At 37.3% G+C, this 23,831-nt stretch overlaps 1 protein-coding gene across 1 annotated transcript in view; it reads right to left on the bottom strand.

Moving 5' to 3' along the window:
• Nucleotides 1-23,268, bottom strand: part of LOC146005330 (dual specificity protein phosphatase MPK-4-like) — a 79,938-nt gene extending 56,670 nt beyond the window's left edge. Inside the window, exon 1 of the mRNA XM_083144499.1 lies at nucleotides 23,211-23,268. The gene's annotated coding sequence lies outside the window, so the exon portion shown is untranslated. The remainder of the gene's footprint in view (nucleotides 1-23,210) is intronic.
• Nucleotides 23,269-23,831: the final 563 nt, after the last annotated feature.

Genomic DNA, 23,831 nt, shown 5'->3' with positions numbered 1-23,831 from the left:
TTGAAATGTTTCAGTTCTCGCCGTAAATTCCGTTATTTAGGATTTCAGGATGGGACTTATCTTAACTTGTCGAATCTCATAGCCGTCCTAGACCGAAGCCACCTTGATCGTGTTATTACTATTTAAACATCATAAGTGTTTTCTATCTTATAAGTTACATTCTTCCTCTCAATTGTTCTGCCAGTGAGGGTCAACGTAGAGAACGTGGTCTCGAAAAAGGAAACTGAAAACAGCTCGTCTAAATGTCGGAGAGCCTTAGTTTAGAGTGCAATGGGGTTATACGTCGTATAGAGCGACCACAACGCCGAAAAGTGTACGCACAGATTTTCCTTCTTCCATTCAGCTCTGGCCATAAGAAAGCATGCTTTACTGTGCCCCTCTCCTCCACGCGAGAGTACGGTGCACGCGAGCCGCGAGTCTGCTCAGGTTTATATCCTTGTGGTCCCACAGTAGTTTCTGTTCATTTCTGCAGGAATTCAATCTTATCATAAAAAACTAACTAAACTTTTTGCTCTGATTGTCGTGGATTAAAAAAATGTTAGGATGCAGGCGAAAGGAAATGGAAAATAATTAACGTTTGTAAATTACACGTAGGATTGTGCACGAGTGCACTCTTGCTCACACATCACATTCTGCTATGAGCCAGCGTATTTAAAGGTGCTTGAAGACTATGGGCAGATCTTTTCATGTCTGCAGGTTTGCCTTGGGAAAATTCAAATGCCTAGTTTCAATACATTAATTAATTTAACTTTATTTGGGATTCTATGAAATTATTTGCATGGAGGTGCATATAGAAACGTTCATTTCATCATGTTAACGTTTGAAAGCAACTGATATAGTCTGACCGTGGGCAATAGTTGCTTCGGCATTTCAAAACTCGGCTGCATATGCATGTGTGGGGGGTAGAGGAGTATTTTATTTCCTATTTCGGCAATTTTACGTAGCTTTCCTACCTCTTCAGTTATTTACTATGTTGAGGTTGAATAGATATTGGGACAAACTCAATGGTACGTCCATACCTTAGCCAGGGTTTCAAATAGCAGCTTAGCTGATCAGTCACGGAGCAGGCAACGACTTTAGTCTTTACGGTGTTCTTCAAGCAGCAATTTTAGTATGGTGTCTTGATACTAATTTTTTCATGGCCATTATTTTGTTGGCCGTGACGATATAAGTTGTTATTGAACATTGTATCTAAAACTCAAAGTTTGCTGATTTACGTGAATGCTGAACTCTTACTCCAAATTGAAATGAATGCAATACTCCTTGACTACTAAAAAGTGATAGCGATACTTGAAGTGAAGGTCGGCTTCCCCGATGTCGCAGTGGTAGCGTCGTCGCCTTGTATTCCAGGGGTCCCGGGTTCGATACCCGGTGGAGGCACACAGTGGTTCGGATCCAATTTTATAAACTGTAGGTTCAGTTCCGATTAGCCTTACTGTGCATAAAGTCTGACTCTTAAACGTGACTCAGTCTTACAGATAAGAATTAGAAGTGGAAAAATGTCGATTTACTTCAAATACCCTTCAGAGGATTTTTTTTTTAACAAAACTGAAAACCGCATTTTTGTAGTTACGTTCGTCTGATTCCCGTAGGACGATAGGTGAAATACGTTTCCCGAGAAATATTTGAAAGGAGTTGTGTTAAGATGTCAAGCATGTAGCCCACAGCCATGCTGTATGATGAAAGCATAGAGGATAAGCCCCACACTTAATCTAGGTTCACAACAAAGATAGCGACTGAGAGGCCTAGCGTAATGAAAGGCAAGGAAAACTGTTAATCATTGGAAGAGACAATGAGTTTCATGTTTAGATCATTCTATCATATGTATAATTAATGAAATTGCTTATAAAAATAAAAAATGGTACAAAATGCTTCAAAGTAATTGAAAATATCGTCTCCAGGAAAAACCGAGAAAAGGAATACGCCCATTCAAACTGCAAACCTCGATTTGCATACTATATAGAAGGAATTTCCACCACATACTTGAAATTAGTTTGAGAAAATCTAAAATACGAGGAATCCCTATTCTCGTGTTGCTATTTCCTGTCAAATAAGAGGCTGTTGCGGTCTACTTCCGTGCTATACATTGAAGAAACAACGCTTTATACTCCGAAGTAGATACCAATGGTTCATGGACGCCCGCATTTTTTTTCAGGGAAGGGCAAGCAAGGTAGTTTTTTCCAGGGGGGGAAACAAGGTGCATGTCCTACACCATAAGTGTTGTCTTTTAAAAAAAAACATTACTTTAATTTGAAGTTATGTTCATGCAATAATTAACATATATTATTGTAGCTGAAATGACATTATATGTGTGATATATATATATATATATATATATATATATATATATATATATATATATATATATAATTTTTGGTTGACTTTCATTTTCCAGGGGGGTCGTCCACCCCTTGCCCCTCTTTCGGACGTCCTTGCAAAGGTTCTATTTTTATTTCGCGTCTACCACTGTTAATCGCGATGATAAAGGATGCGATAGATGATGGAAGTGGTATAAAGACAATATCTTCTAGTCCAGGTTCTAATCAGACTTTAGACTTCGCATTGTATTACGCTAATTAATTTGCCACGGGATCGGCTACTTTGTGTTTGTCTGCTCATCAAATGATTAATTAGTTATTCAAACTCTATAGGTAGCAAAGCGATATAAAATAACGAAACGGAAAAAATCCACTTGACGTCTTGTAGTACTATCATCAACCTACAATTTCATGCTCACAAATCCACACAGGAAACTTCTTGTGGCATTAGTTTTGCGGAATGGCCTTGGGAAATAAAGATCGCCCATTTCCTTGTTCAGCTCTAGACAATTCAGGTGCCTTATCGAAGCTGCTCTTGAGCACGCAGGGTTTCTAACCTACTTCGCCGTAATTCAGTTGTTGTATCTTGATCAATATGCTGCATTGAACATTCCACTCAGAAATCCCATCCTATTCAACAGGGCGAGCTCACTACCATTCACGATTTTCGTCTGTATAAAGTTTGAAAAAGAAGAAATTTTCAGAAAACTCGTGTCTAATGTATTTCATTCTTTGATGTTTGTGTACAATTTGTAATACTATTAGTAATTGTAATACAGCGCGTCATTTTACTAGATATTCAACTAGTCTCTGTAGAAATAAGACAAAAAAGGAAGGAGGCTACTTAATGAAAAGGTGCAAACTGCTAATTTATAAATCTAAAGTCACGAAAAGAGTTCAGTCAAGGTCACGCCGCTCACCTAGTCTTGCCAGTAAGTAGACACATCCATATTTCGTTTTTGACGAAAACACGAAATGTGAAATGACATGCTGTAATGTTAATTTTTCATGTTTCTGAAAGGTGAGGTGCATTTTCCTACCCTGTTTCGTAACGAAATGATCTGCAAAATAAGAAATACTCCTAAACACAAAATTAGTTTATTTACCGATGCGATACTTTCTGAAGTTTGAAATATCCTGAGTTAGGTAATTCACGGAGAAATGATTAATTCTGCTGTAAATATTTGAGAAGCATAAATTGACCCCTTTATACAGAATAGACTTAATACTCTCGTAACTACATAAATGCGTAGCGTTCCAACAGAACTGATATGCTACGAATGTACTATAAGGGATATACTTATTTTGTGTAATAAGTGCAGTTTTTTAATCAAATTTAGGATTATATTCAATTTGTCATTTTATACACCACTTTTGATCAGATTTTTCACCGCTATAACAACGAATGGCTAGAATTTACAATATAGAGAAAGTCTCCAATTTCGTTAATTTTCGGTATACTAACTAATTTTGACCTCCTAATCACGAATCTGTTGAAAAAAACCGGCGGTCACGTCTGGAAATTGTACAAAAATTGTTCGTTAGCGCCACAAGCCATCCACGGGTAGCCCCACAAACCATTGACGTTAGCCCCAAAAACCATCCACGGGTAGCCCCACAAACCATTGACGTTAGCCCCACAAACCATTGACGTTAGCCCCAAAAACCATCCACGGGTAGCCCCACGAACCATTCACACGAGGTTAGGTTAGGCCTGTTAGGTTAGGTTCCATTAGCAAATTTTCAGACGTGACCGCCGGTTTTTTTCAACAGATTCGTGATTAGGAGGTCAAAATTAGTTAGTATACCGAAAATTAACAAAATTGGAGACTTTCTCTATATTGTAAATTCGCTCCCAACGAATTTTTATTTTATTTAGCGCATTTGAACCCGAAAATTGTACCGAAATTTTGTATTATTTACCAAAAATATATGCCTCTTCTACCAATAAGCAACAATTTCAGCTGACGCAATCAACCGCATACGTACAGTGCGATGCACTAATATTGCTCGGCAAATTGTCCGACTATTTTCGTTATTTTTCTCGTACATCCTATGTGTTTTAAGCGATGGATTTTTATGTATACTGGTGCAGAAGTTGTCAACAGCTTGTTTTGAGTTTTCTTTTAATTCTTGAAGCTCTTATTGGGTCAAATAAAATGCACTAACATGGTGATGGACAATTTGCACGGTAATACTCATGGATCCCACTGTACAACGCGCGAAGTGTCGACTGAGCAGCTAAGATGTGTGGCAACCCTGTAGGACCAGGGGTGTGGAGGAGACAAGGGGAAGCTCAGACTTTGACTGGACTGTTTTCGTGGAGAGAGCAATCGTGGGAAATTCCTACTATCCATTAGCTAGTATATCCATATAAAATTGCGGAGGATGGTTACATTCTAACATTCCAAGTAGGACCTTTATTCCATCACTTGAATTGTTTAGTAAAATTTATTATTTTAATTCGTATATGCAAAATTGGACTAAATTGATCAATTTGATGGAGTGGTAAGTTAAATTTTACGTTTGGTACATACATTATATTTCGTCAGAAACCAAATGCTTTATTGATGGCGTTGCGGGCCAAAACTGAACGTATGAAAATATTTCAGATCAAATTGTGACTTTACTGGAAAGACAAAATATCAGGTTCAGGAAAGATTTCCGTGGGTTGTAGTTTATAAAACACACACCTCTGAATGGGTGTCCAATATGTCCAGGATTGAATTGCAGTAATTGGTTAATATCAAGGAAATAGCGTTTATAACAGGGCGAAGCAATTAATGACCTAAAAATAAAATTTTAAAAATATATCATTTGTTATTAATTCCTTAACAGTTGATGAGTTAATTTTTGATAAATTTAATGGATAAGTGTAAAATGTTTAAATTTACTACAACTTGTTCAGAAAATGGAGTAATACACACTGTTAGCAGCAGTGAGATTAATGCAGAATTGGCAAATACGTGAGATTTAAAATCATTTTTTTAAAAAAATAATTTTATGTTGTATTGTTACAGAAGACAAAAGTTGCAATGGCTTTTCAGAATAAAGCTGAAGTAATATGATCAATAAACACTTGACGGAGATTCTAAAATAAAAATGATTGTCTGCTAGTAAAGACGTGTACAGTACGATACACAAGTATCGTGTGGGAAATTGACAAAGATTACTTTTGTTAATTTTTTTTCTTGCATCGTGCGTGTGTTTGAGAAATAAATGCTTGTGTAGAGATTCAGTTGCTTGTCTGGCGCTTTGTTCAAATTCGCAACTCTCATTGGGTAAAACAGAACAAACGCGATGGTGGATAATTTGCTTAGTAATTAATACTTATGCATCGAAATCAGCATGGAAAAGCTCCTCTATACTCTCATTGAAAGAACTGAAAGATACTGAAAGCAGTGTGTCCTAGGTTTACTTCAGTCAGCAAGAGGACATTATCACATGACAAAATTTGAAAAATAAGGGTAAAAGATATTCAATTAATAAAATGTCAAACTCTACAAAAAATCTTCAGAAAACTACTATAAATGTTCAAAATTACCTAGAATTGACAAAAGTTACTTATCATTACTTAAGCATTAAAAATTCAAAGCAAATTTGCCTGAACAAATTGGCTTTACTGAACAAAGTTTTTACGCACATTGTTCTTGCATTGGAGCAATCTTTGCATCCTTTTTTTAAAATTCAAAATCAAATTACTTGTTCTATTATTATAGTAAAAAGAGCAAAAGTGTGCCCATTCATCATATCACTCATCCCCAACTTCGCAATTAGACAAAATTGGCAGAAAAGCGAAGTAAAATATACTAAATCAACTCAAATGCATATCCCAATCATTGACTTTCAATTTTTCCCAAAATCTCAAAATCCATAAGCACAACTTTCTCCCTATAACCTGTAGAGTTTATCTAGAAGTTAGGCGAGCTTATACCGCAAATTAGTCTTGTTCTGTCACTTATCACCACGCCCCCCTCTATAGTTGCCTCCAGCTCGTTGTCCTGTAAATTCTCCACACGCATTGTAGTCTAGCTTTCCCCATGTTCAAGAATTTCGACGTATTTTATATTGGGGAAGGTCCACTATGTGTAGGGTATTCTATAGTATTTTAATCAGGCGTAAAAAGTGCTGGGATTCCAATTTGTGACTAATCTCCATACATTAAGCATATTGTTATATAATGACAGTTAGTGGTCTCCATATATTTACGTATATGGGTATATTGTACGAATACACAAACTCGCACATAGATTTTACTTTGATATTAATTCTTTCAGTATGAATAAAACTATTTTCTTTATAGGGAGATCATAGTGGTAACCTAGAGAAACATATCAAGCGGAGGCATCAAGATAAGCTGTCATTTCTGCAGAAGAAGAAAATGAGAAATGCTATCTCTAGTAATCCGAAAGCCAATATTCTCCTAAATGTAAAGATGACCGCAGACATCCTCAGGCAGTCTTGCATCCGACTCATCTCGGAGCACGGACGTCCTTTTTCACTGATGAATGACCAAGCATTTCAAGATATAGTGAATCCTCTTTTGGAAGCGATGCCAGCTTCTGACAGGTGCGTATTTTCATCAATGTCGTCAGATTGTCCTTTACATGTATTCCTTAGTATGTTCACATTGTATACGAATGAAATTATTTTCATTGTTAGTAACGGACAGTCTTAATCAGTGTTCGGAAAGTTACTAGAGTCAGTTGCTTGGTTCAAAAAGTAGGTTCGGTGCAGCTACTCAATTTAAGAATAACTTACTTTTGCAGTTACTTTCTGTTGGATATTTTATTGCGAAAAATTGAACACACCCAATGATCATTAATTACAAGAAAATAAATATTTAAGAAATTTTATTTTGGATTTTATGTCTGTGGTATGTCATCGCATTGTAATATTATGACAACAATCAAGATTAAACCAAACACTGAAGTTTTAATGAGCAACTAGAAATGACGAATTGCAACAAAGCGTGGATGTCCTAAATTCAAAATGGAACGAAGCCCAGCTTTCTTGCCTTAGTAGGAGATTCCGAAAAAAAAAAAAGGAAACAAAAGCGTCCAGAAAAGAAATAGTTGGAAGCTAAACTACCCCTCTAAGAGAAAGGCCCTTAAATCAATTTGACGTATACAAACAAGACTAATTATTCAAATGCCAACAACTCTAAGCTGATTTTTCAAAGGATGACGCTTGGTCCACGCATAGTCCATCGCAGCTATTTCTGGCTTTCAAGACAGAACCCACTCCTTAACTAGCTCAACTACTGTCCTCGCGTAGCTGGGCAGGACTGAAATTTTGGAGGGCTCCCACCAGGAATTTAACCCTGGACCGCTAGCGCCAAATGTTAAATCACTAATAATTTGGCTACGCGGGAGCCCATAGTTGAAACAGTGTTGCCAAATTTAACTTTTTCCCCCAACGCTACAAATTTTAAAGTTAAAAATTTGTCTTAAAGAATAGTAAAAGTAACGTCATAAAGTTACATCTATTGCAAAAATGAAACTCGGCTACGGTTACAGCTACCTTCTTTAGTTAGAATTCCTTAGAAATTCATTTCAGGTTACTTCAAATACATTGATTTTATTGATCCAGCCTCATGTAATGAAGGTAGAGAGTTCTGTATATCCTTACAATGTTTAGAAGGAATGCAATTACGTTAAGTTAGTTTTTCAAATAACTGTAAAACTAGTTACTCACTGACATAATCATGAGTAATTTCAACTGCAACAGTTACTCTTTGAATAAGTAAACTAAGTATAACTGTCTGGAAAAGTAATTTTCTGAAGACTGATATGTATGAGACACATTTTTTCATCAAATGATATTTAACACACTTTTGTACACTCAAACAAAACTAATTAATATAAAGTTTTCAAATATTATGTCAAATTTTCCTCAATTTTACAAAGTTGTTACATATACAGTGCGTTCGTTTTAAACTCTTATAACACAGGTTAGGTCGGAATATGTAATATAAATACTGTATAATTGTCTGCATGCTAGACGTTACGGGACGAAAATGCCGGCATCTGTCCCATATCACGTGCTAACTCTGCGCAGAGACAAAACAAACTCACTGTACTCCATATGCCTAGAGACAGGTTATGCTAACATTCTGTAGCTTTCCAGTGCTGGATGGAACTGAGCATGCAGTACAACTTATTTAGATATCCCCTATATACTATTGTTAATATATTTTAGAAAATAAAAAAAATATAGGTGTCACATATATCCTTTTCACAGCCTTAGGTATATCTGAATGAAGCAAAAAGACCTATTGCCAAAGCCCAGTGCTGTGACCAGGGAGGGTGGTGTTATAACTTCCTCATTAGTTCAAACTTTACTAAAGAGCGTTGATTGCATCAAATAACACTGTTTATTGCATGCAAGCTGCGTTAGTTTCTAGACACACTGATAGAGGTTAACCTATTATGGTTTTAAATAACAATCTTTTTCACTTTCACCAAAAAAGTGTTCTGCTTTCTCATATTTGTAGCATTTGCCTAGTTGATGAAAGCTTGATAATATAATTAATTCATACTATTTGAAAAATATTTTTAAGAATTTTAATTCTATTTTGGGTTTGAAACAAATGTCTTGTAAATTTCAAAAATCAAGAAACAACTTATCAATTAAGGATTAAAGCAAATTTTATTCTCTGCAGGTTTATCGTGAACAAGGAAGGTGTACGGAACATGCTATTCAGTCAGGCCCAGCAGATCAGAGAAACAATACGCGGCGAAATGGAGGGAAAATTGATACATCTAAAAGTTGATTCTACTTCGAAAAATGGACGATCATTCTTTGGTGTCAACGTTCAGTTTGTTGTAAATGGGGCTCTCCAATTGCGTACTTTGTCAGTTCAAGAGTTATTTGTGTCTCAAACAGGTAGCAATTTGCGTTACGAATTGTTGAACATTCTGGATAAGTATAATGTGCCCGTGGAGAATATATATAGTTTAACTACAGACACTGGAGCAAACATGATTAAAGCCGGGAAACTTATTGGGGAAGATCAAGAAACAAAGATGTCTAATATTTCTCAAGACACTTACGAAGATGAAGATATTGAAATGGAATTGACGAGTAAAGATTATCGTCTCCAATCCGTTTGTTGCGCGTCGCATACTCTTCATTTAGTCGTGAATGATGCTCTCAATTCCATTCCTGAAGTTAAGGATATTATTGTGACATGTCAAGCAGCATGCCGTGTCTTACGATCGCCTACAGCACGGCGTCAATTGAATGCAGAATCACTGCCGGTACCATCCCTTGATGTCCCGACAAGATGGAACAGCACAAATGATATGCTCCAGTCACTTTTTACACTTAAAAAGTTCATAGGGGATTACTATCAAGAGCAAGTTAAAATAAAGCAAGAAGACTGGATATACATTGAGGCTATTTTGACGTCACTGGAACCAGCCAAAGTAGCCACAAAGAGGCTGCAAGAAGAACAGATTCTACTTGGCGACTTCTACGGGATATGGCTGGAGTGTCGCCTTAAAACATCAACAATCAACACAGACCTTGCACGCCACATAGTAGAGGGCATGGACAAACGAGAAAAACAAGCATTATATGTCAATAACGAAGAGAGACTTCCATCATTATTTGAGTATCCAGGATTTCTTGCTTCTATTTACATGGATCCCAGGTACTTTTCTGTTTTAAGTGAAGAAAACATCCATGTGGCGAAGGTGTATCTCCAGAAGTTGTGGTTAAGACTTGAACACATGAAATCCTTATCAGTGTGTGGAGAGGTAAAGAAACAAGAAGATTCCAGCACTGAAGATGATGACAGTGACCATGTCACAAACTACTTAAAGAAACAAGATTTATTGCGGCGGAATACCATATCTGCACCAAAGTTTAATATTGCGTCATTATTGGACACTTACTTTGTTTCAACTCGAAGACTGAAAAGGACTGAAAATGTTCTAAATTTCTGGGAAATTAGAAAATCAAGTTGTCCCGAATTGTACATTTTGGCTTGTATTGTTCTCTCTACTCCTGCAACACAAGTTAGTGTCGAGAGACTCTTTTCATCTCTGAAATTCATACTAAACCCACTCAGGTGTAATATGGCAACCGAAATTATTGATGACATACTTGTTATTAGAAATAATTATATTTTCATGAAAAAAAATCTAACTAAATCTTCATTAAAAAGCAATCTCAGAAATAGCAGCACAGAATTGACTACAAACATTGTAGCAAACTTTGTGGAATCCAATGATACACCACAGAAAGATCTTGTACAACATGTTGAAAATGTGGGGAATATTACTGTCTAGATTAATAATGTATATAATTACTTGATTTTTTTTGTGATCTTATAGTTCATTATACATAAGTAGCTGTAACCAAAGAAAATCTTTTCAGAGGTTCCATAAGAAGTAATTTAATTAAAAGAACAATTTTGCTCGTACTTGTTTAATGTTTCCTAGTAATTAATAAATTTAGTTTTGAGTAGCTGTCTTACCTGTTCACAAAATTGCACAGATATACTGATGTTATACAAGAGTATGAAATATATTTTTATTCATGTCAAATTTGTGGAATTCTGTTTAGTTTTAAATTGACACCTGAAGGAAATGACAGTGTATTTGCTTTGTTTTGAAAGATACAAAATTTCTCTAGTTTTTTAAGTAATAAGGTCTTTTTTTTCCTTGTTTTAGAATTTACCTTGGAATGATTAAGAGAATAATAAAGATATTCAACAAAATTTTAAAAACTGTTTCAATATATACTTTTCAGAACCTCCGTTCTATTCTTATGCTTATACAGTACGAATGCATACTTTAAATATATGTATATTTACATTTTTTTAAAAAAAATTGAGCTTCGATGTTGTAGGGAGTTGAATATATGGCAAATATTGTTATTCCTTGGTTGGTGAACAAATCCTAATTTTTTTTTATTGTATTAATTCCCATGATATCTGTTTCTTTGTGAGAGATTAGTGTAAATTTTTAGATTTTTTATGATAAATTTGACAGCCATTTTAGAATGTACCTCAAAATGTAACATTTAGAGCAAATTACTCAGGAACACCACTCAATAACAGACGTTACTGTTAGCCTCCTAATATGTAACCTAAAATCAATTCTTGTTTTTCAAACACGCTACTTCCTAAGGTTAAGTTTAGTTCTCTTGTTATAAAATTCTCTTAATAAAATATCAAAAAATGGCAACATCATTGTCATTATCTTGTCTAAGTAATTATTGCATGGCATCTGATAAATTATCAAAAGACGCACGCAAATGCAAATTAATGTACATTAATTACCTTGATGGACGCACGTGTCTGCCTGTGTGTGTATCCAAATCAGCATGTTACTTTCTAATGTTCTGGACAATGAGTTTTTGAAGAATGGAAACCGAATAGTCAATCACTCTACTACCAAATCATCCCGTGTAACAGCATGGAATGTAAATGGAGATGACAAATAGCATCCACATATCTTTTGAACTTGACTCATTTTGTTAGAATCAGTCGTTCCACATGTCTTATCGATACCTCAAAAATACTGAACCCACAATTGTAATATTAAAATGGGCTCCAATAACTATCAAAGTTTAATTTTTGCATGGCTGAGTTGGGGTCATGTAAATTCTTGTCCTCGCTAAAGTACAGTATGCGTACGTTGCCAGGGTGGCTACAAACAAGCAGAAATGAAATTCCCTGACTTTTCCAGGTTTTCCAGGACAAAATTTACATTTTTCCCTGACAATTACAAACGAAACTAAATCGATGTTTTTGCAAATTGAAATAATAAACTCATACAGATCCACGTATGGTTGTGTTAAGTACCAATATTATCTTCTATGAAATTGATTTAATTTCTCTATTCTCTATGATATTAATTCAAACTGCAAAATAGTGAATTTGGAAAATTATTACAATTCACAAGCTAGGGAAGGATTACGGAATTCTGTCATACGCAGTAAGTTTAAAATAAAATACTTGATTATTTTTAAAGTTACGACTGAATGAGATAAGAGTGAAGAGTGATTGACTAAGAAATACAGGGTGTCTATAAAGTCCCTTAACATTTCAATGAACTAATGACAAATCTTTTATTTTTTCCAAGTGAACTGATAAAATGTACTCTATAGAAGAGAGAATAGCCGTTGTTTGGAATGACGTATGAACAGGTGCGGACGGACTTCACTCGGAAATTCAGAAAACCAGACCCCACCAGGCTGGCTATTAAGAACCTGGTCAACAAATTCAAGTGAATAGGTAGTGTTGAGGATGAAGAACGTCCTGGTAGGCCAGCCATAACACCACAAATTGTGGAAAATGTACAGGACGCGATCACACGTAGCCCCACCGCATCGACCACGCGACTCAGTATCCATAATCCCAGCGTCTACCAACTATGGCTCATAGCACGGTGGAGTGGGGAACACCAAGCTTATTACTATGCACCAACAGGTTGGGATGCCATCATCGTTTGTGATCACCTAAATGACGTTTTCACCGGTAGATGGATTGGTCGTGTCTCGCAACGGGGAGTTGGCCCCCCCCCCTCGATCTGACCCCATTAGACTTTTACATTTGAGGGTTTATCAAGTCTAAGGTGTATGGGGCGAGGATTCACAGCATAGCCCAGTTGAAACAATGCATTACGGCCCCAGTTGCTCAGATTACACCAGCTATGTTGGAGAAGGTGTTTCGGGCTGTGGTGGATTGTTGGCATATGTGCCTAGACTTGAGGGGTGGTCACATTGAGTTATACTGATTTTGTGTCCTACTGTGATATATGTTTCAGTACATATTGTATTTTGCACCAAAAATCCTGTTCATGCACAAATGTTAGGTGACTTTATAGACACCCTGTACAATTTGTAATTTATCAGTCTCCTTATACAGTCTCGATATTATATGTTGATATTTCCACTGAGGTTTGGAACCCTCTGCTTGCAAGACCCTTGAGTGCGGACTCATTTTTCAATGCATAAAGCTCTCTTCTCTGTAAAGCAAACAACTTAACTCTTGCATATACGTGAAACAATTGAATCGAACAAAATAAAGTGTCATATTTCCTTACATTATCAATGGGATTTCTGCTTCAGTACAGTATATCCAAGTGAAGTACTGAGAAACTGACAACATGCAGTTATACCATTAATGCTGACGACAAGGGTATGTAGGTATTAGAAATTTAACGCAAGGCATTTATAGAATTGCATTGTATAGGTACCTGATTTAGCTAACCACACATTAAAACAGAAACACTCTAATAATAAAAGCTTCTGAAAGTTCATATACGAGGGGCATCCTGAAAAAAAGCTCCAATGGTGCCTATAAGCAGCACTAGTGGTCGGAGAGCGACACACACACACATGCAGGCAGGAAGAAGTGGCATGTAGTTGTAATCCGGTACAGTTGCAATGCAGCCGTTTTAGGACAGTTCTAGGTTAAAGATTGCACCAGCAATCGTGTGAGGTGTGCAGACCGGATGTCGTGAGTGATAGTATGGTCAGACAATGGTGCAGACAATTCACGGAAGGCCAATCGAATGTGCACAACCCCATACAGCTGAGTACCCACGGGCCCTTTGCATCACTTCAGGTGAGAGATCTTGGACCACTCCCTGTACAGTCCTGGCCTTGAATGTACCGACTTTCATCTCTTTGTTTAACTGAAGAGGTTTCTGGCAGGGCAAGGATTTGACAGCTACACTGCGGTACAGATAGTTCCAGTGTTTGCTGTCAGACACATATAACATGGGCATACAAAATTTAGTGCCTTGCTACGACAAATGCCAGAACAACGGTGGTGATTATGCCGAAAATTAGGTTAGGACTCACTGTTACTAATGCAATAAATTACAACTGATGTTCTTGTTTTATTTTTGCCTAATCGGTAGGGACCTTGATATTTTTGTTATTTTTTTCAAATTGGTGTATTTTCTTATTTTTTATTCTTTACTATACGGTGTTATTTTTCTCAAAATTCACATTTTCATTTTAGCGCATTTTCTGGCAAATATCTGAAATTATACCTTCATGGTGTTCTTAAACTACTGTTTCAAATTGTACGTCACATGGCTTACGCCTCTTAGTGAGAGTTTGATATCTTGAAAGTTATTTTGGGAAAGTTATTTTCCATACCCCTTTTTTTAATTTTAAGGTCAGGATTTTAGATAATGGAATTTTCCCCATATATATTGAAGGGTGCATAATGACCATAAGTGGCGACGCACCCAAAAAATTAAAATCAATCAATCTCACGTGACAGATACCGATATATTATGGCACCAAAAATTGGCATTTTCTTTTTTGACTTGTTAGTGTTACGTTTCCCAAAATTCGCGTTTTGTTTTAGAACATTTATCTACCAAATATACCGAAACTTAATACTCCGTTGTGCTTTTAAACTATTATTTTAAATTATAGGTCACATGGTCTACGTATTTTCGTGACAGTTTGATATGTTGGAACAGATTTTTGAGGAAGTAAAAGTAAAGTGCTCCCCTGCACTTTTCCATGAAGGTGTATAGGGGTGTGGAATTATGGCCCCACACTTTCTTGATCACGGCTGAAGGTAGGGGTAATGTGATCAGCACCACGCTCCTGACTACCTTTATCCCTCAAAGTTTCCTCAAGGTACCAGCTTCATATGGTGCAGGGTAGGTGCCGGAGCAGTTTGAATAGGTGGAAAACATCCCGGTTCTCCCCCGCAGGGGATCGACCCCGGGTCTCTCGCATAGTAGTCAGACGCCCTAACGACTGAGCTCCATTATTACTCAGTCGACGTGCGAAAAATACGAAGATGTGTCTCCCGTGTGACGGTAGATATGCACTCGATCTCCTGTTACAACCCTGCCACTTTGCTCTGTGATGCAAATGGTTTTGATAGAAGTTGAAAAAATCGTGGAAAATACATGATTTAATGTGGCTGTCGGAATTATTCCATGTACGTATAACCCTATAGTTTACTCTTGAGTAAAATGTTGGAAAACTTGCATGTTCTATGTACACAAACATGTCCTAGAAAAGACAAGAATGTTGGATTTCATGAATTTTTTTCGTTGTTTTAGGACATTTCTTTAAAGAAATCGCTAAAAACGTCAACAATTCGCATTATTTCGATATTTCAAACGGGCAAAAAATGTGTCCAGACATCCATCACTGCCTATTCCTAAACATAACTTCGCAGCAATTACCATTTTGCACGATTTTGGCGTTTGCGAAAAATCAATGTCCCTACTGATCGGACACCCCTCGTATAAATCAGTACATGGAAAGTGAAAATGTAGCAGGGCTGACAGAGAAAAGTCAATTCTTGAAGAAAGTGATTTGCTTTTATGATTGAATGATTCGAGTAAATTAAAATATTTACGTATTTATTATTAGTATTTTATTTCATAATATTGGACATTAAACTTACTCAATGAGAGATTAATGACCATCTCTCACGAGTTTAAACAGACAGGACAGAGAGTGGCGTTAATTTCATTGCAATAATAGTGTTGCAGTAAATTTGAGGTTGGGAGCATGCACTTGCCAATTTTTATAACGTTCACCAATGCAGATTTATGATCCACTTTTCGTGATAGTATTCAATATATATCCCGTTTGGTTGGATTCTTCTTGATATCTAAAATTAGTGCAATGTCATTGTAAACGTATGTTAACTTGTGCGAAACCTGTAATACGTCAGAATGATGAAAGAAAACCTTCGTAAGAACTGCTACATTAAATAAGGTGAAGTGAGCCAGAAGAGTAATAAAATTCCAACAGCATATTTGCAGTTTAAAGCTCTTCTTGTTTATGCATGCGATTTTTGTTGGATGTTGCAGTCCATGCAATTTCTGTCGCATATTGTAGTGAGATACTTTGTCGGGTGGCGATATTCGACAAAAATCGTATGTATCAATGGACCCTATTTGTTTCCATGTTCCTTCAGTTTGCCCAACAAAATGCTTTACTACGACGTCTGACAACTATCGGACGGCGCGCCCACTCTTATCCCCTCCATCTGTTGACAAGTCTCCTTACTACTCCCATATGGACAAGAAAAAATGATAATTCAATGAAATTTTCACGTAATATTTAGAGGCTTAACCTTTACTCCCCCGGTTTTTGTGTTTTTTTCCATTGGAATTCGGAGGTCGTGCCCCCCAAACCCCCTTCCTCGGTTCGGCGTTCTGAATTGTACACGGTTGCATGCTCTGATGTATAAGCTCAAAAACAAAACTTATCCGAAGTAGATTACTCCCATAGTGCCCGAGTTATAACAATTTTCCTCCAAAAATGGAAATTACCTATTTTTCTATTTTTCGTAAAAAAAAAAAATCACATTTTGGCTTTTTACTCAACTTGTATGGCACGCAAGAACAAAACATGTTTCATTCTCTTGAGAAATGTCCAATCTAAGAATAGAATACTAAAGTTCGCGCCTTCTCCCCAAAATAGTGGGAGAAGAGGGGGCAAACTCCACATTTTTGTTATTTTTCCATTGAAATTCGGAGGTCGCGCCCCCCAAACCCCCCTTCCTCGGTCCGACGTTCTGAATTGTACACGGTTGCATGCTCTGATGTTTTAGCTGAAAAACAAAACTTATCCGAAGTAGATTGCTCGCATAGTGCCCTAACAATTTTCCTCCAAAATTGCAAATTACTTATTTTTCGTAAAAAAAATCACATTTTGGCTTATTCAACTTGTATGGCACCCAAGAACATTAAACATATTTCATTCTCTTGAGAAATGTCCATTCTTTGAAAGGTATAATCAAGTTCACGCCTTCTCTCCAAAATAGTGGGAGAAGAGGGGGCAAACTCCAGATTTTTTTTTCCATTGAAATTCGGAGGTTGCGCCCCCCAAACCCCCTTCCTCGGTTCGGCATTCTAAGTTGCACACGATTGCATGCGCTGATGTTTTAGCTGCAAAACAAAAGTTATCCGAAGTAGATTGCTCCCATAGTGCCAGAGTAATAACAATTTTCCTCCAAAGAGTGTTCGAATTTAAAATTCCCGCCGAGAAGCCCGTGCGAGAGAAATTTCTCTCTCTCTCTCTCTCTCTCTCCACCTGCCATCACTGGTTTCTGGGCCATGGTTGTGTTGTGCATAAAAAGGGGCCTAAAAGTTGAGGCCGAAACTTACAAACGACATTTCCTGTTCCCGTGCAGAGTTCCATAACGATATCTTTAAATAAATAAATAAAAAAAAGTCAATGAAGACGAAATTCCCTGACATTTCCCTGACTTTTTTTTGACACCTCAAATTCCCTGACTTTTCCCGGTTTTCCAGGTTTTCCAGGTCTGTCGCCACCCTGGTTGCACAAGACTATATAAAAACAAAGTAAATTTGTTACACACACATAAGTGCGCGCCCGCAATTGCATAGCTGAAAGTCTACTGAACACACACACACATCAACTTTCGAGCACTAACGATGACCATTGCCATAAGCACAATCTCTGGCGTGTGTCCAAACATGCACTTCTATGTTCACTATCTAGTAGTAGCAATTTATGGTAGAAATCAATGGTCACTAAAAGTGCATGTTACAACGTCTGCCCACACCTGGGAGTTAGGAATGGAAGACATCGCCATTATGTTATTAAGTGTCCTGTTCAAAATGTCCTTACTTTTATTTTTAAGAAATTTGCCAGAGAACGAAGCGCGATAGTTTTCAATTACATAGAAAATGATGCACCCCCTCAGAGGAGTAACCACAAATTCTTGTCTGCGGGGGGAGTACTTGGATAAACTATTAATAATAGTAGTAATAATGGCACTATTATTATACGTACACAATTTATATAGCCTATATTAATACATTACATAATGAATTCATTCGCCCCACAACAAACAACAAAAAATATGCCTCTGAAATGTGTGCGCTTCTTCTCCCCCAAACAATTGTTCATACATTTAAGACTCAACTGTTTGTAATAGTCTGACGTACTTACTTCTTGTTACTTCTCCCTCTGGTAATTTACAATGCATTACAGAAAATAAATTGCTAGCGAAGCGATCAAGAAAACTTTTAGATCCAAATTTTTGCAAACTGAAAACAATATTGATTTAATATGGCGCAAAAAAATCATGGAGGCCCATGACATTCTCTTTTACATTTTTTTTTCTATTTACATCGTTCGGCGTCCAGGGCTGACTGCCGCCGTCCCCTATACATCGACCACAAGGAAAAAAACCTTGGGACGAAAAGTCCCCGCGCAGCTTTCCCTTCTTCCCTCCACCTCGGGCCATAAGGAAGCATGGTCCACTCTCCCCCTCCCCTACAAGCGGGAGTATGGTGTACAGGAGTCGTGGGTCTGCGCAGGTTGTTTTGCTCATGGTTCCACTATAGCTAAGGGTTTGAAATTGACAAGACTGTAAGAAAAGCAGATATTGCGAGCGAAACGAGCTAGACAATTTTATATAACTTTATTTACATTTGTATAAAGATATAAATCGAAAGGGGGCAATTGCCCTTCTGTGCCTCCTTGCAGATGCTCTTGACCGTCTGGAAGAAATAATGCACGAAAGACGTGAAAACTAAATCCGTCTTTAGTATCGTTTTGTCCTGCAACTCTTAGATTCTGCAACCTTTCTTTCCATAGTTCAATGTTTGCAACCTTACCCCTTAGAATTGATTTCCGTCCAAGGTTGAGGCCCAATCTCCCCCCCCCCCCCCTGTGGTTGCGCCACTGCACCTTCTTTAGCCGTAGTTGTTTTGTGAACTTTCATTGGCTTAAAAATACTTCATTTTCTTCAAGAGCATAATATAGTTTAATAACCGGCGATAAAATTCCTCTCCCCTAAATTTCTGGATTAAAGTATAATAATATAGGGGCATGGAAATCTGAAAGGGGGGTGCGGATGGCCACCTCTCTCCTTTAGAAAACGAATGTCAGCTAAAAGTATATATTTCACACGTATAATTTGATTCCAGTCATAGTAATTTACATTAATTATTATAATGGGTATGCAGGAATGCGATAATTTCGAATTCAAGTGGTGTTTCTTGAGGGGGCAACACTATTATCGGGGTAATATGCCCCATGGAAAAATACCTCGCTTCTCCCTCCGTCGAAAATATCTGCAGACGTCCATGATTAGGGCGGGGCATTAACCCCCCCCCCCCCCTTTGGACTTCGTGCGCACGCCTATGGCTACTCATTTCTACACTACATGGAAGGTTTATTCAATTTCGAGCCAAAAATGTAATTTTCAAATCAGGGTTTTTAAACGTCCACGAACCCATCAACTAATGGGTTCTATTGGGTTCCGCAACAATACCGGAACCTGTTCTATCACAGTGTAAATTCGGTCCAAGTTGCGTATTGTTTCATTTCAAATATGGAACTTAGACCGTCTTTAAATTGATCCGGAACGAAGGACCCTGTGCCGTATTTCAATTGATCCAGAAAAAAGGTTCCTGGAACTTATTTAAATACCTTAAACATAAAAAGGCTCTTTACGGTACAGATCCATTTATGCTTGCTAATATTCCCTGCTGAACCTGAATTGAATTGATTTAAAATTCCTGATCCTTTAACAACCCTGGTGGAAATTCATTAATTTACAAACAACCATATTTTTAACGAAACATTAATCCCACACAATATACTGAGTTATTTTTCGCAATGTTCCAATGAATGGCAAGAGATTTGGGCTATTCCTTTTTCTTCCTTGATGTTTAATAGATTATATTTGTCACGCACCTATAACGTTACTAGCAAACATTTGTGAATTGTTCTTTCCTTGTAACGTTAACATCTACCATACTGAATTTATTTACGTTCCTTATGCAGATGGTATGTACCCAACTGCATTTTGTTCCGTTCCGCTACAGTGGTTTACATTTTGTTACATTCCTATGTAACGTTAATTAACCATATTGCCTTTCACTTCGTTCCGTTACGGAGGATTGCATTCATTACGTTCCTATGTACCGTTATTTACTACCATGTTGCATTTCGTTACGTTTTTTTGTAACGCTAGTATATACCACAATGCATTTCGTTACTACGTTCCTTGTATCCTTGTAACGGTAGTATATACCATATTGCATATTACGTTATGTTCCAATGTGCTCATTTCGTTCCGTTCCTTTATAACGTTAATATCTACCATAATACATTTTGTTACGTTCTCTGTAACGTCAGTCTGTAACATATTGCATTTCGTTACGTTCCATGGGTACTAGCAGCTGAACCATACTCTTCCTCCTACAAAATGGAACGTACCGTGTAACGCAAATTGGGTACGTTACGACTCCCTGATTACGAATCTGTAGTTAATATTTGGCGTACACGTCTAGAAATTCGAAGAAAAGGGGGTTCATGATCGCAACAGACAATGCACGATTGCTCATTATTTATCAGAAGATTTTGTTTCCAAAACTGAAACAAATAAATGTAATTTCTATCCTACTTCTTATATTCACAAAATACGTACTTCCAATGAAGTATCCGAAGTTAACATGTGGGGGTAAAGTGTTGAAATTGTTATTTGATGTGTAGAAGTTGTAAAATAAGCTTTTCAATTACCGTGAACGTTCTCCGTGTTGTCCATGTTTGTTGTGAATCACTTCACGGAAGAATCTGTGGGCGGAAGTTAGTAATCTGTGTGGTGTGAGGAAGTAAATTTAGTAAATTTTAGTTGGGTACATATTAATAATACAGCCCATTCGTTCATATTTTGCATATTCAATATTTTAGGACACTTGATCACGATTTTGTAGTTAAAATTTGTCGCTCAAATGCTACGAAAATGAGATTTTTTTTTACGGTGCCCCACACACCATTCACGCCTAGCCCCAAAAACCATTCATGGTAAGGTTAGGTTAGGTTCGGTTAGGCAAACATAGTTACAATTTGTGGTCATAATTTCGTTCTTTACGTATTAGAACATTTTTTACGGTGCCGCACACACCATTCACGCATAGCCCCCCTAACCATTCACGGTAAGGTTAGGTTAGGTCAGGTTAGGCAAACATAGTTACAATTTGGGGTTGTAATTTCGTCATTTCAGTATTGGAAACACGAAAATAATGAGCAATCGTGCATTGTTGGTAGCGATCAGAGACCAACTTTTTTTTCGAATTTCTACACGTGACCGCCAAATATTAACTACAGATTTGTGCTTAGGAGCCCAAAATTATTACATATGCAAAATATGAACAAAATCGGGGAGGGGTCCGGTATTGTAAATTCGCTCCAAAAAAAAAAGTCCTAGTCTCCTGCACGAAAGTAAATGCACACTGATGTAAGCTTCATACACATACAACTAAAATATAGTACACATATCCGTGTAGCAGGACAGGGCAGGTTGTAGATCATACTCATGTACAGCTTAAAATCTGGTGAAAATAGCTCAGAAGCTAGCTTCACCACCTGGTGAAGATAGTCACTCCATTTGAAAATATATTTTGTCAAAATAATTTTGAGCATAAAAAATGGGAACGAGTTTATAATACCAGACCACTCTCTAATTCCTATGAAATTCCGCGTACTCACAAATTGTGAACTCCTAATCACGAATCTGCATGTAATAATTGGCGGTCGAATATGGAAATCGAGAAAAAACTATGTTTCCTTAACGTAACATAACCCTACCATAAGAACAGCAGCTCCACGGAACACGCCATTTCCTCCGAATGGGTGTCACTTATCGCACAACACTATAGCAACATTGTGTTCTGACGTCACGGGAGAGAGCTTTTTCATGTTAGGCAAAACAAGGTAGCGCAGCTCTTAGCGAAAATATTAGTATTTATTTGTATTTATGCTAATGGAACCTAACCTAACAGGCCTAACCTAACCTCGTAGGCATTCCTCGTCTGACGTCAATATTCAAGGTAGCCAGATTGTTGTGCATAAAGGAAGACCATTAATGAATTGCGAAAGAAAGGTGGTTCTGAATTGCTGTGTATGGACAATCACCGTGGTAAATCGCAAGGTTATTTTACAAGTTCTACACATAAATGTACAATTTTAACAAGTGACCGCCAAATATGAACTACAGATACGTCATCAGGACACCGAAATTAGTAAGTAGACGAAATTTTTAGAGAAATTGGAGTGGTCCGGTATTGTAAACTCATGCCAAAAAATGTTCTACAGCATAGCTTTTCTACCAGTTGAAGCCAATTGTGATGAGGATGAGTGGTGACGATTAGGTAAAATTTAAACAGCTATTGAAAATATTCCGCCATCGAGGACACATAACACATCTCAAGCCAGGTTCCGGCCCCCGTCGCAGAGTGGCTAGCACATCCTGGCCTGAGCATGGATGTTTGTGTCCATTCATCAATTTCATATCATCACTCATCCACTTCTTCGCAAATTAGTCAGGTTCCAAATTCATATCATGTACAAGAGGCACATATGTAATTAAGCTATGATCCAGTAAATGAAAGGTGAACCACATCAGGGGAAATTCTTTAAAAAAACACATTGCTCGTAACATCTCCCGCTATTAAACCTGAAATTATGTGCAAAGACAGAGTATAGTGATCTTACATCAACTGTAAATCATTTATTCAGCAGATATCATGTAATAATAATGACAATAGAACACGCGACATGAAATAAAATGATACGTTTCGTGAATCAGGAAGGCAGTCATGAAGTTATATTTTATATTATCCATCTAATTAGTTGACGTTTACGGCGATATACGTATCTGCAGATAATAATATGTTTCAGTCACCGGCAAAAATTATATATTTTCGGCGCCATTCGTCCACTTCAAGCCAGAATGCCTAGATAGGGAAAAAAAACGTACGCTTTCGGCTTCAATCTTCCGTTTAATGCAACATGTATTGATGATGAAAATAATAAAATTAATAAACACTAGTCATGAACTGGTGACTTCACAGAAGGTTGCATTTATACAAAAAAAACACAAATAAAACCTTCACTTACGGATTAGTGTGATGTTTGCCCATTACGCCAAACGGAGAATGACATTTTTCATTTGTTTTGTGGTAGCGCTATCGGCCATATAGTTCTCTGCACAATCATAACATTAGCTTTAATTCCTTCTCTAGGGCCTTAATGTAGATCATTTCCTGTCCCAACCCCAACTTTTCGGGATCCAGAACCAGTGGCGCAGGAACGGTGCAGGGGTACATTGTACCCCCTCATATTTTTGAAGGGGGTACTGTACCCCCTAAATCCATAAATCGAGTTGTACCCCCTTTGGTAATTTGACAGCAGACGCAAGGTGCTACGGTTAAAGGAACCTATTTTAAATTCGCCCAATAAAAAAGTTAATATTTTTTATAACTTATAAGCATTATCTTCCTTACCACAGAAATTCAAACCATTGTAAACTGATTCTATTACATTGTGCTTGCTACTAGTTAGTTCATTGACCTATGTTCTTGAAACCATCTTTAAGGAGATTAAAATTATTTAAAATGTGTGTGGAACGATGGAGATTTGCTCTCAGAAAATCACGCTGCAGACGAATGCTCCTTTCCGTAAGGGAAGTACACTTTTCTAAAGAGGTGGTCGCGTCGATTCGAAGATAAGACACAAATC

This window comes from Lepisma saccharinum, chromosome 23, assembly GCF_977018435.1.
Source record: "Lepisma saccharinum chromosome 23, izLepSacc3.1, whole genome shotgun sequence".
In the NCBI taxonomy this organism is placed as follows: domain Eukaryota; kingdom Metazoa; phylum Arthropoda; class Insecta; order Zygentoma; family Lepismatidae; genus Lepisma; species Lepisma saccharinum.
The sequence above is the reverse complement of the archived record's forward strand: the minus strand, read 5'-3'. Positions and strand labels throughout refer to the sequence as shown.